The 12,816-nt window shown below is 61.8% G+C and overlaps 1 protein-coding gene across 2 annotated transcripts in view; it reads right to left on the bottom strand.

Annotated features, from left to right (window-relative positions):
* Window positions 1-12,816, bottom strand: part of Dtx1 (deltex E3 ubiquitin ligase 1) — a 28,486-nt gene that overhangs the window by 14,768 nt on the left and 902 nt on the right. Inside the window, exon 1 of one of the 2 annotated variants that reach the window (XM_078039068.1) lies at window positions 3,795-3,934. The exons of the other annotated variant lie outside the window; for it this stretch is intronic. The gene's annotated coding sequence lies outside the window, so the exon portion shown is untranslated. Of the gene's footprint in view, window positions 1-3,794; window positions 3,935-12,816 lie in introns of those variants that run through there. 2 annotated transcript variants of the gene reach the window in all.

Below are 12,816 nucleotides of genomic sequence, written 5' to 3'. Positions count from 1 at the left end.
CGGCCCAGGACAGCTGGGGAAGGAAGTCAGCAAGGCCTGGGGGGCCCAGGACAGTGAGCGCCCCAGCCCCAGCCACGCCAGGCGCAGAGGTCCTGGGGGAGGAGGGCGGAGGAGGTGGGACTGCTCAGATCAGGCAGGACCCCACCAGCAGGGAGCCAGGCCAGGCGTGGAGTGGCATGCAGTTCTTGCCATGAGCTCACTCATTCACTCTCCGGGCTGGGTCATCTGCTCATCTTAGCTGGTGGATTCCGGCCCTCCTCCATTTATTCATTCCATAATTCTTTTCTTCGTTCACTCACATAGCCACGCCTCTGTCCACATAGCCACGCCTCCATCCACATAGCCACGCCTCTGTTCACATAGCCACGCCTCCGCTCACATAACCTTGCCTCCACTCACATAGCCACACCTGTTCACGTAGCCACGCCTCTGCCCACATAGACACGCCTCCATCTACATAGCCATGCCTGTCCACGTAGCCACGCCTCCATTCACATAGCCACGCCTCCGTTCACATAGCCACGCCTCCACCCACATAGCCACGCCTCCGTTCACATAGCCACGCCTCCACCCACATAGCCACGCCTCCGTTCACATAGCCACGCCTCCACCCACATAGCCACGCCTCCGTCCATGCACCCATGAGCTCCTTCCTTCATTCAGCAAATTCCGCTAGTTGGTCCACACCTGCGGCCACCCATTACGCTTCCCAGTCACACCTGCACCTATTCTGCAGCCTGAGTTCACACCTTCATCCCTGCACCAGTCACGCCTGCGGTCGCCACCTCCTGTGCACCCCACATGCTTCCTTCTCTCCTGCCCTGTTCCACTTTCTCCGTCTGATAACACTTTCCATTTTACCCGCTTATCTTGGGTTCTGTCTCCCTCTGCTAGAATGTGACCGCCCTAAGGACAGGGGCTGCCTGTCTGTGGACAGCCATATCCCTAGCACTGCTCTCAGGAGATGCGGCTGAAGGAGCGGGTGAATCCGTTCGTGGGCGCGCTGGTCCGTTTGGGTTGGGCTGTTCTTTTCCGCTTCAAACCCTGTACCCACAGCGGCCTTCTCCTTTCTCTCATCCACTTATTAATTTTTTTTCATTCATCTCTTTGTCCATTTGTCCCTTCCTTCAACAAACATTTGCTGACTTGCTGCTCTTTAGAGGGCTCTGCTGAGCGCTCCTTCGAAGCCCACGTAAGAGCGGCTGGATACCCGGCCAGGTGGGTACTAACGGGTGCCCCATTTTGTAAACTAGGGCACTGAGACTTCACTTCCAGCCAGGGACTGGTCCTCGTTTGCCGGAGCTCTGGGTACTGCCCGAGAGCAAGGCTCCATGGGACACTCTAGGTTAACCAGCGCTCACCCGAGGTCCTGGCTGCGGGACTTGGCAGAGCCTCTTTTGCTGGGATCCTTTGGCATCTGCAGAAGGAATACCCGGCCCTGAAGCCTCCCCAGGCCTCAGGGCCCCATCTTGAACGTGGGGTGATGTTAATCCATGACACACCCCTGCCCGCTCACAGAGGGCTGCTGGAAGGTGCCCTGTAGGGGTAACCCCGGGGCTGGAAGCAGAGAGCCTCATTTCAAGTCCCGACTTCCTGACCTTCCAACTCTGATCTCCACTTGCCCTGCCTGAAATCTTTGGGTTGCTCATTCTCGGACCCACAAACCTTGGACTCCTCCTGGATTTCTGCATCCACCTCCTACGTTCCACGTGTCCACAGCCCAGTCACCTGGCCTTTAAACACGTCCCTCCACACCTGACCATCCCCCCACCTCACCCACCCCACCTGTGCCAAACCAGGCACCTCACAGCTTGGACTTTTGCAGGAGACTCATAACTAGTTTGAGCCACTGCCCTTGCCCACTGCCATCTGTCCCTGCATGGCAGCCCTGAGATCCGGCTCAGCCTGTCACATCAGCCTCGGCTTTGCTTACAATCCCCAGCGCTTTGGGCTCCCTGCGAGTAAAAGCCAAAGTCTCTGCTGTGACCTACAAAACCCCGCGCCGTCTGGCTCCGCCGTCCTCTCTGACTTATTACCTCCTGTCCCCTCTCACCGCACGCCAGCCACCCGGGCCTGCTTGCTGTCCCTAAATGTCTCAAGCACTGTCCCTCCTCAGGGCCTTGCTTCGGTTGTCCCCTGTCTGAATGTGACCTGGCCACATCCCGGCATTCTCAGGGCTCATTTCTCCCTCAGGTCTCGGTTGAGACGTCACCGGCCTGGGAAGACCTCTCCAGGGCCCCTAATAAGTGGGCTGCCCTGGGACAGCTGCCTGGCACCTTGCTTTCTCTCTCTCCCTGGCTCTTCCCCAGGGCCTGACATGACGCGTAACCTGGGGCTCCTTCACTGTGTCCCCTCCAGCTGTCGGCTCCCAAGGTGGGGATCTCAGCTGCTCTGCTCACCTCTGCACCCCCAGCGCCCACAGCCCGAGAGCTGGGGAGACCGAGGCACAGAGCTGTGGATACACAGAGGCAGGCGGAGGTCGTAGGGAGAGTGGCCCCAGGGAATGAGGTCCCTGGGCCCCTGCCATGTTCCAGCCAATCTCAGGAAGACTCCGGCCTCCGGGCCACCCCTACCTGCTGGCTGACTTATCATTTTAATTAAGTGTGCGAGGATGGAGGATCGATTTCTCCCCTGGCGAGACTCCTTCGGGGCAGGATCGGGAGGGAGCCAACCAGTGAACATCCCCAGGCCCTCTCTCCACCTGCTCTGGTGCGGGGTGTGACAGGCAAACCCATGTCCAGAGAGCCTCATGGATCAAGCCTCATGGATCAAGGTGTTGGAGGGGAAAGGAAGAGATGGGGACCACGCTATCAAGCCCCGAGCTATCAGGGAGGGTGGAGGCTGTGTGTGTGGGGGGGAGAAGCAGCTCAGAAGCCTCAGAGGTACAAACCTGGGTTCCACACAGAGCAGCGTCCTTATCTGTAAAGTGGGGGTGTTCATACCTTCCCCCAAAGAATTCCCGGGAGACAAGAAGAAAGTACTTAGAAGAGCGCTCTGCCACGTGTGATCACATGACGGTCATCACACACAGCCCCCCCCACCTGTTCATCACCAGGGTCCTCTGCAGGCCCACCCCCTCTAGCAAGCCTTCCAGGGTCTCCCGCCATTGTTGGTAAAGCAGCTTTTGAACACTCTTTGCACCCACTTTAGTTGTTTTTGTTCTTATTCACGACTCAGACCTAAAGCCTGGAGCAGAGGAGGAGCTTGGGGTCCGAGGGAGTGGGGAGTGGACCTACAGCTGAGGAGCCCGAGGGCCCAAAGCTGGGTGCAGCCCCTCTGCAGCCAGGCCCCAGCCAGGCCCCGCAGGCTGCTCTGGCCGCCAGCCCAGGCCTCCCTCTCTCCGGGCTCGTCCACCAGCCATCGATTGCCTGCCTGTTTACTGGTAGTTATTAAAGGCTGTGTCCCTGGGGCCCTTTTGAAACCAGATTGGAACCTGGAGAGCGGAGTAATTAGGGCGGCTGATGCCCTCCCCACTGGGCCTCACCCCGCTGGGCCTCGGCCGCTGCCTGCCCCTCATCCAGCTCTCCTGCCCTTGGCCGGCTGAGGACCAGAGGACCAGGCTGGGGGGAGCTGGCGCCCTGGTGACCTGCCTGGACTTGGATCTGGAGATTTCCAAGGGAGCGGAGCTGGAAACCCAAAGGCTCCTCTGCAGTGGCCTTGGCCTAGATTTACGGACAGAACAACGGCCTAAGACGAGGCTGGAGAGGAGGACGGGCACGGCCTTGGGCTGGTGGCCTGAGGCTCGACTGGTCCTTCCAGTCATCCTGTGGGTGTCCTTGAGTGGCCCCCAGTACCTTCCAGCCTCCAGGACACCCGATCCACAAGGAGCTACATCCGCACTCAGGGACAGCGGTGTCCAGCGCCCCCTTCGCAGGCCCCGTCTCCCTGCGCCTGCCTTTGAAGTCACTCCCTCCTTCCTCCTTGGGTTTGAAGAATGTTTGGTGGAAAAATTCCACCCTCATTCCAGCTGAACCCGGGGAGGGGCGAGGGCTTTGGTCAAGTGTCAGTGGGAGGACTTGGGGCTGGCCCCCGGGGACAGGGGTGTGGGCGGCAGGCAGACAGGGAGGGAGTGTGGATCAGAGACGGAAGAGTTTGAGGATGAAGAGAAAGGAAAACAGGAAACCCAGAGGCCCAGACAGGAGGCTGAGGGGCAGCCAGAGGCGGAGGCCAAGAGGGCAGAGGTAGGAAGGCCACAGCAACGATGCCAGAGCGGCCTCGCTGAGCCCCTACTATGTGCCATCTCACCCCGCCTGGATCATTCCCATTTTACAGATGAGGAAACTGAGGTCCAGAGGGGGAGGTCTTGGGAGGGTGAGGGCCGAGGGCTGGGAACAGTGATCTGCCATGAAGGGGAAGCCGGGCTGCACTGGTCTCTGAGGGGTTCGGCTGAGCCTGGTGCTAGCCCAGGTACCCCCACGGCAGGGAGCCCCCTCCCTCAGCTGGCCTGCAGTGGTCAGCAGGGCGAGGTTCCTGCCCTGGCTCCTCAGTCTCCATCTGACCCCCCCACACCTCGAGGAGGGGAGCGGGCCTCGGCTCCCCCTTGGTCTGAAGAGGAAGCCAGTGGGTCCATGGGGAGGGGGAGGCCCTGAGCCCCCACCGCCTGCCCCTTGGCCTCCCAACTGTTTCTCCCCGTCTGGGCCAGCCTCGGCCACAGGGTCCCCTCCCTCTGGGGGTGGCTTCCAGGAGGGAAGTGATCTCGGTCAGGGTCACCCAGACCCTGGGGGGAAGGGGGCCGAGGGAGGTGGTCATGGGACATCCTGTCAGGTGACGGGGCCCATGGCCGGGAGCGTGCCTGAGGTCCCCACATGCCAGGCCCCACGCTGGCCGGGTTCCAGGAGCTCCCAGGGGCCTGTGAGGTAGCCGTCACCTCAGTCAGACCCCAGGAGGCAGGGCACGGGGGGGGGGATTTAGGGACCTACCCAGGGCCACTTGCAGGTGGCTGGTCTGACCGGAGCCCAGAGCTCAGTGGCCGCTGCCCTCCTGGGTGCGCTCATGCGCCCATGCTCTGGAGGGGGACACTGAGGCCAGAGGTGGTGTGGCAGCAGGGCTCTCTCCAGCCCCAGATGGATGGGGATGGCCTTGGGGACGGTGGCCTCTCCCTCTGGCCTGGCTGGTATCTGGGGGTGCCAAGGCCTCTCCCAACAGCACCCCTGCCCTGGGGAGCCGTGCTCTCCCTCCATCATGACGGCTGTGAGGCCTGTGGCCGCTGTGCCCGCAGCCCGCGATCAATAATCCCGCGGTGGCCTTTAGTTGCGTTACGGTCCCCCAGGGCTCGTCACACGAAGCCGAGGCCCATTAGCGGCTTCTGCTTGGGATGCTCCCCTGCTCCCCAGGGGCTGCCAGCCAGGCGGGGCGGTGGGGAGGGGCGGTGGAGGGGATGGCGTCCCAGCCCACCTGGGGGACGCCGCAGGGTCGCCTGTTCTCAGAGCGGCCTCTCCTGGGAGGCTGGGTGTGCCCAAGGGCCAGGGTGGGGGCTTCCTGGCACCCAGATCTCCACACACTGGATTCTGATGTCCTGGCACAGCGGCGACAGGCCAGAGTGGGACAGAGATGGGGAGGGGACGGAAGGGAAAGACTGTTTTCTCCTGCCCCAGCCCTCCTAGCTGCTCCTTACTGCCCGTGCGACGGCCGCAAACATTAATCCTGAGGAGTCCTCACAGAGGGCTCACTTTTAATGTTGTTTTGTACAAAAGCTGAGTGAAACACAGAGAGGGAAAGTGACTTGCCCAGAGTCACACAGCCACCTCGCTGCTGCGCCAGGAGTGGGCTCAGCCAGGGGCTGGACTTCTCTTTACTTCCACCCTCTGACCGCTCAGACCACTGCAGTTGCCCAGCTCGCGCCCCTTCACCCTGTGATGTGGTCTAACATGGCGGCCAGAGGGTCTTCCACAAACCCAAGTCTAACTGTGGAATTCCTTGGCTTGATACCCATCAGTGGCTCCCAAGTGTCCTGGTGACCAGCTCAGCTCCCTAGCTCAGCCCTCGAGGTCCCCCGCCCGCTGTCTGCACGGGCTGGCACTGTAATCACACCTGGACCCCAGCTGTTCCCTCAGGGCACCGTGTGGCTGTGCCTCTGGGTGTCTGCGCCTGCTGTTCCCTCTGGGTAGAATGCTCTTCCACCCCCGTCCCCCATTTCCCACTCCGTCTTCCTGGCTCAGCACAAGCACTCTGTCCTCCCCTCGGCCATCCTTAGGGGGCATCGCTCCCCCGCTCCTCGGGGCTCCCACTGAACCTGGCCCCTGCAGCAGCCCAAGAAGGCACGAGGCTCTGGAGGGTGGGGGGTCTGTCTTCCCTCAGCCTGGGGGAGTGACATGGACAAATGTCCAAAACATCCAGAGCCATGACCACAAGATGGGCCTCCTTGGCAACAGGCACGGGAACACAGTCTCCCCTCATTCAAACCTCCAAGTCGTTACTGAGCACCTACTGCATACCTGTCGCAGGACAGGCAGAGAGTTGGAAACCTCCCCCTCCCTCTCCCCGCCCACCCTGCTGTCCCCACCCCCGCCCACCCTGCTGCCCACGGCCCAGGCGGGGAAGGGGCCAGGAACAGGGGCCCAGAGGGAGAAACCTGGCCCAGGCCACCAAGCCCATTAGAGATGGATCTCGAACCCGGGCCTCCCCACGGCCACTAGGGGCCACCAGGGGCCTACCGCCTCGGCATGAGTGAACCTCGACCCCAAGAACAGAGGCACGGGGGCGGGGCAGCGCTCCCCCCAGCCCTGGGCCAGGACTTCGGGTAGACCCTGGGTCCCCCGTGCCCCTGTGGGAGGGGGACTCGGCAGTGGCTCAGGAGGAGGCCACTCGGCTGGGGCTGGGCTGGGACCGTCCCGGCTGCCTCTCTTGATGGCCTGGTCCTTGGTTCTGGACTCAGGGTGCTGGGCTCTGGGTCCCGCTGCCAGCCTCCCCTGCACCCCGTCACCATCTGCCACGGCAGCCTGGGCAGAGGGAGGTGGCAGCCTGCAGTAGCTCCAGAGGGACCGTGGAGGAGCCCAGAGAGGGACAGGCCCTTGGCCAGGGTGACACAGCAAGGGCACAGCCGTGTGGGACCTGCAGGAGACAGTCCCCCGCCTCGCCGCTCCTGGGGCCCCGGGGTTGGAAACGGCTCCATACCACAGGGACTCCCTTGGTGCCTGGCTTCCTGCATCGCCTCGTCACCCACCAGCACAGCAGTGCCCACCTGTCTCTTGTGGCATTCCTAGGTCTGGGGCCGGGGCTGGCACACAGTAGGTGCTCACTGAACTCCTGTTGGCTGAACGCTAACTGCAAGGCCACAGGATGGGGTGTGGTTGGGTCCATATTCCAGGTAACGGAGGCTCTGGGAGGGAACGTGGGTCACCGCCCATCACAGGTACCCCCTGCCCACCCCCGCCCCCTCCCTAGCCAGTGGCCAGCAAGAGGACCCAGAGTCTGACCCTCCTCGCCAGCAAGACCCCCTCAGGCACCCTGTCCCAGGGTTTGGCCCCCATCCCACTCCAGCCTCAGCCCCTTCTCTACTCTCCTCCTGTCCCCTCCCTCATCTCTTGGGCAGACTCCACAGCTCCCTGGGAAAGAAGAGGCTGGGGAGGGAGGCTGGGGGAAGAGGCTCCTCAGCCTCTTGGGGATGAGGGATGAGGCTGGGGGAAGAGGCTGGAGGCTGGGGCTGGGGAAGAGGCTGGGGTGTGGCTGGGGGCGAGGCTGGGGGCAGGTGAAGGAGGAGAAGATGGGCGCTGAGAGGAGCCAGAAAGGGCGGTGACCCAGAATCCGCCCCACTCACAGCCTGGCAGGTCCCCGTGGCGCTGTCCAAGGTACCGGGCACAGGGGGAGCTGGCGAGGGGCTGTCCCCTGAGCTGTGGCCCTGGGTGTGCATCTGGGATTCACGGTGGGGCCTGCCCGGCAGGCCGCGGTCCCCGCCTGTGTCCCTGCGTCACTGTGCGAGACGGGGGGGAGCCTGTCAGCCCCCCTCCACCTGCGCCAGGCCCGTGATGCAGCAGGCTGGTCCTGCAGTGTGGCGCTGGGTCCCCAGGGCCTGGCCGCTAAAGGGCAGCAGCTGGCAGCCTCGCCTGCCAGGTCTCGTGGGTCCCAGGAGGCCGCCTCTCCCCGGCCTCCATCACGCGCCCTCTGACCCAGGCCTCTGCTCTCCGCAGGATGCGCTGGTGCTGTTCCCTCCCCTGGGAGCTCCTCTCTCGTTCTACCCACTGAAGCCCTCACCCTCGCGCCCAGGGGTCCTCCTACAGGAAGGCCATTCAGCCCCCGAGCTCAGGACCACCAGACCTCTCCAGTGAGGAGAGGTCCTCCTCCCCTAGCAGGAGTGTGTGCACGCTTCTCACACTATCTCATTTAATCCTCACTGCCACCCTCTTGAGTAGGGACTGTTCTTATCTCCATTTTACACAGGAGGAAATTGATGCTCAGAGAGGTTTAGTGCCTTGCCCACAGTCACACAGCCAGCAAGGGGCCAGGTTGGAATTCGGGTCTTTATTTGCTGGCCTCACAGGTCAGAGGGTTCAAATGCTCTTCCTGGCTCTATTTGTCTTTATCTCCATTAAACTCTGAAATTGACTTAATGTTCCTGGACTCTGAAGACCCTGGCCCAAGACCCTGCCCAGGGTACTGAGCAGGCACCAATGACTTTTAACTGGACGTGATGATGGACTTGTATCAACAGAGGCTCCCAGAACTGGACGAGCGGCCGCGGGCCAAATGGACAGGCCTGACATGGGGGGACATAGGCATTGTGATCGTGTGGCGGGAGGTGCCCAACTATTAGCTGGATCCATGGCCACCAGGAGCCGGACTCTCCCTGCCCACCCCCCACCAGTCCTGGTTCCTCCCAAATTGCCTGCAGAGGGTCCCCAGGGGTCCTGTACCAGGGAGCTGGGCCCGGGGGCCCCAGGGTAGCTCTGGCTGTGCCTGCCTTGGTTCACAGCCTGACAGCCCCAGAGAATTCCGAAGGCATGAGCAGAAGGGGCTCTTTCAACCTTGGCGTCAATGGCACCTGCCTTCTGTCCTGGGGGACTGTCTGGGAAGCTGGGGCTCTGGAGAGGGATCGGCAGGCTGTGTAACCCTGGGCAGGTCACTCACCCTCTCTGGGTCTCAGTCGTCTCCTCTGGTTCTCAGGTACTTTCCCTGAGAGCACCCCACTCTCTCCTGGTAGCCCTACTCGGTCTCCAAAGTGCTGGGCAGAGACCAGGGCTGAGGGGGGCACAGGCTACGGGGCAGGGACGAGGCTGAGATATGCTGAGACCAGCCCCCACCTGCCACTCCTGTCTGACAGTCCTGAACGCCAGGTGCTCCAGGTTTGGGGCCTCCTGCACAGGATATGGACAGTCCCCCTACTGGCTGCCCCTGGCCTCGCTGTCCTTTCTGAAGAATGGGCGAGAGGCCGCTCAGAGGTCAGTCAGATGGTGCCCCCGCCTTTCCCTGGCCACAGGAGGTGGGAGCCGTCTGAGAGCCTGGGGAAGAGGCTGAGTCACCCCTCCGGCTCGCCCTGTGGGGGAAATTCAGGGTCTGGCTCAGGCCCTGCGAGGCCACGCCTCCATGGTGGGATGCCACGCCCCCTGGGGAAGCCCACACCCCCTGGGGGCAGAAAGCCCCGCCCAGGCCTTCCCCCCCCTGCTGGGGGCGGGGCCTCACCAGGGCCTAAGGCACCAAGCTCTGTCCGCAGGGCCAACCCCTCCGGTGGCCTGTCCCTCTGTGGCCATTTTGGTGTGTCCACAGACAAAGGAAGATGAGGACAGCTCTGGGGGGCAACTGAGCAAGCGTCTCAGCAGGAGTGTCCCCAGGATGGACCCCTCCTGCAAGCCAGAGAGTCTGTCCCCGCCTGCCTCTGGCTGTGCCCTCCAGCCCTTGGCCTGGGTCACCTCAGTTAGCCCGCCCCATCAGCTGGGCCCGGTCACAGCTCTGTCCACATGGGGGGCTCTGCTTCCAGGGCTCCAGGCCTGGGGACCTCAAAGGGGAGCCCTGCCCCCAGCAGGGGAAGGGGAGCAGGAAAACAGCGGCCCTACCGACAGGGCTGTCCCCTGGAGCCCAGCCTGATGCCCGGGTGTCCTTCCACTGCCTGAGAAGGGGCAGGGACAGGGCGTTTGTGTAAGTGGCAGACCACCCGTCTGGGCCTTGCACACATCTGTACACCTGCGGGAACTCTGCACGCGCCACCAGGCACATCTGTGCCACGGGGTGTCCCCGGACACCAGCGCTGTCTTACCTTGTGGGCACCTTATGAAAATATTAGAGGTCAGGGGTCACCGACTGCAGCCTGGGGGTCAACCCACCCACCGGCTGCTTCTGTGTACAGCTCAGGTTCTGAGAATGGTTTTTAGGTTTTTAAACAGCTGAAGATTAATTCATGAGCTGGGAAGAGAGGAAATTCAGATTTCAGTGTCTACAACCAGTTTATTAGGACACGGCCACCGTCTCTCATTTGCATATCATCCTGTGACTGCTTTCAGGGTTGAGTAGTCACAGGAGACTGTTGGTCCCACAGGCCAAAAGATTTACCATCTGCCGGACCAGAAAAGCCTACCAGCTTCTGCACTAGGGTCCCAGAAACACCAGGCCCTGCTCATATCTCTGCCCCCGCAATTGGAAAGTTTAGCTTCAATGAGAATTCCATAAATAGCAAATCTAGATGCAAGCCTTGTGCATTTCAGCACACACACACAAGTTTTGGGTTTTACGGTTTTATGTTGGTGTTTGTGTGATACAAACTTTTCAAGGCTTAGAATCTCTTCCTCAACTCTCTCACATGCAGTGTGGACACAGGGTAGGTCCACACCATGGGCCATTAGTTGATGTTCATGGGATCAAATAGACTCGGTGCTCTCTGGCAATCCAACCACCTTGCTAGTGGTCGGGTGATCTTGCCCATTTCGTAATGTGGAAACTGAGACCCAGAGAGGTGATGACACCAGGCTCAGGCTGCACAGCTGGTCAGAGCAGAGGGGAACCTGGTGCCCGGGGTACTGCCGGCTGGTCCGGCTCACCCTTGCACCATGACCAGTGAGGTCAAGAGGTCCCTTCTTGATGTGGCTCTGCTCCTGGGTGAAGTGGGGCAAAAATCTACAGCAAGTCTGCTGCAGGGAGGCAGCCTGCCTGTCCCTCCAGCAGATTTCCGGGAATCCTAGGTCTCCCACCAGCTCCAGCGGGTTCCGGCCAGCCTCCCTCCCTGGGGGGTCTTGGCAGGCACCCAGGAGCCTGCAGAGAGATGAGTGCTGTTTTTCCTTTTTCCTGCAAACAGGGGCAGGTGTGGGGTATGCAGCCCGGGGGGGCCTGGGGGTGCAGGAAGTGAATGGGGCTGGGCTCCTGGGGCAAGGGGGTGCTGTAGAGAGTGGGGGGCTGCTGAAGGAGGCAGCTGGGGAGTCTTGGGACCCAGGAATCCAGGCAGGGGTGCTGCAGAGAGAAGGGGAGGGCTTGGCCACAGGAGACTCTGTCTCTGCTTCTGAGGACCCCAGCCCCGCCCCCAGTCAGGCCTGGAGGATCCCTGCCTGCACTGGCTGAGCACCTGCCCAGGGCCCAAAGACCAAGAAAGCCGCTCCCTCCGCTCAGGATAAAGGGAATAGGGCTTGGGAAGCCCAGCACTTCCCACTCCTCCATCAGGGCCTGGGTGCTCCCCTGGAAGAACTGGAAGGACTGGAGGGTGACGTCTGCTACGCCCCTGTCATAGGGTCCGGGTCTGAGTGTCTGCTCCTTGTTCAGGCCTCATCTTGCACTCCAGTCACAACTGACCTGAATGTATTCTGCTCCTGCTCACCCCAGGACCTTTGCATTGACGGTTCCCTCCTGCCTGGAACACTGACTCCTTCTTCTGACTCGGCTTCCTCAGACTGTCCTTCCCCGAGCGCCCCTGGACAGGTTCATCCCATGCGGTCAGACCTGTGGCTGACTATCTGAACGGTCATGTGTTTGCCTGCTTCTTGGCTACCCGGGGACCTTCCTGGTAGGTTTCCCAGCCTTGCTAAGGACCTGCCTGGCTTCCTGCTGTGGCCCAGGGTCAGCACAGAGCCTGACACCTCCACAAAGGACCACAGGACAGAATGCGAGAATGATTGGCGTGACCTGGGACTGCCGCTGGAGTTATGGAGAGAGAGCCCCTGAGATGCCACCTCAGTAAGCCATTGCTAAGGGATCCCCTGGGCTCCTGGGCTGGGGGAGCACGCTGTGTGTCCTGCAGGGATCTGAGCAGTGCAGCCCAGCAGGACTTTCTGCAGGGACGGAGTCTGCACTGCCCCCTACAGAAGTCACCAGGGCTCCTGAGCACCCAGAGGGTGGTGAGTGGGACAGGACTGAATTCTAAGTTTTCCATCACCCGGCCACAGCTCAGGAGGCAGCCGCACGTGGTGAGTGGATAGCGTAGGGGCAGCCTGGCTCTGGAGAGGAGGAGAGCATCCTATTGTCCCCAAGGTTGTTACACACGGTTCTGTCACTCAGGGATTCACAGGCGCTTCCCCAACCCCCACTAGCCGCTCGTGGGGCCGAGCTCGCCAGGGATTCTCTGGCAGCCTCTGAGAGGCAGGATCTCGCCCTGCCCTCCGCCTGCCCAGCTCGCTGGAGACCCCTGGGTAGCGGCTCCAAGAGCTCCCACCACAGTGACAAATCCGGGGACCAAGAGAGCAGGACCATCTTTGTCACCATCCTCACTGGTCACATCACCACCGAGCAGCACGAGCATCAGCACCGTCACACTACTCCTGATACGGTCACCAACACACTGGGCACTGCCACCCACGCCACAGAGCCACCAAGGCCACCACCAACACCATGCCCTCCATCCTCAGCACCCGGCAGCAGTGCTCGGAGCTCTGCACCAGGACAACCACCAGCGTCACCACCGCCAGC

Source organism: Ictidomys tridecemlineatus, chromosome 2 (genome assembly GCF_052094955.1).
Source record: "Ictidomys tridecemlineatus isolate mIctTri1 chromosome 2, mIctTri1.hap1, whole genome shotgun sequence".
NCBI lineage: Eukaryota > Metazoa > Chordata > Mammalia > Rodentia > Sciuridae > Ictidomys > Ictidomys tridecemlineatus.
The sequence above is the reverse complement of the archived record's forward strand: the minus strand, read 5'-3'. Positions and strand labels throughout refer to the sequence as shown.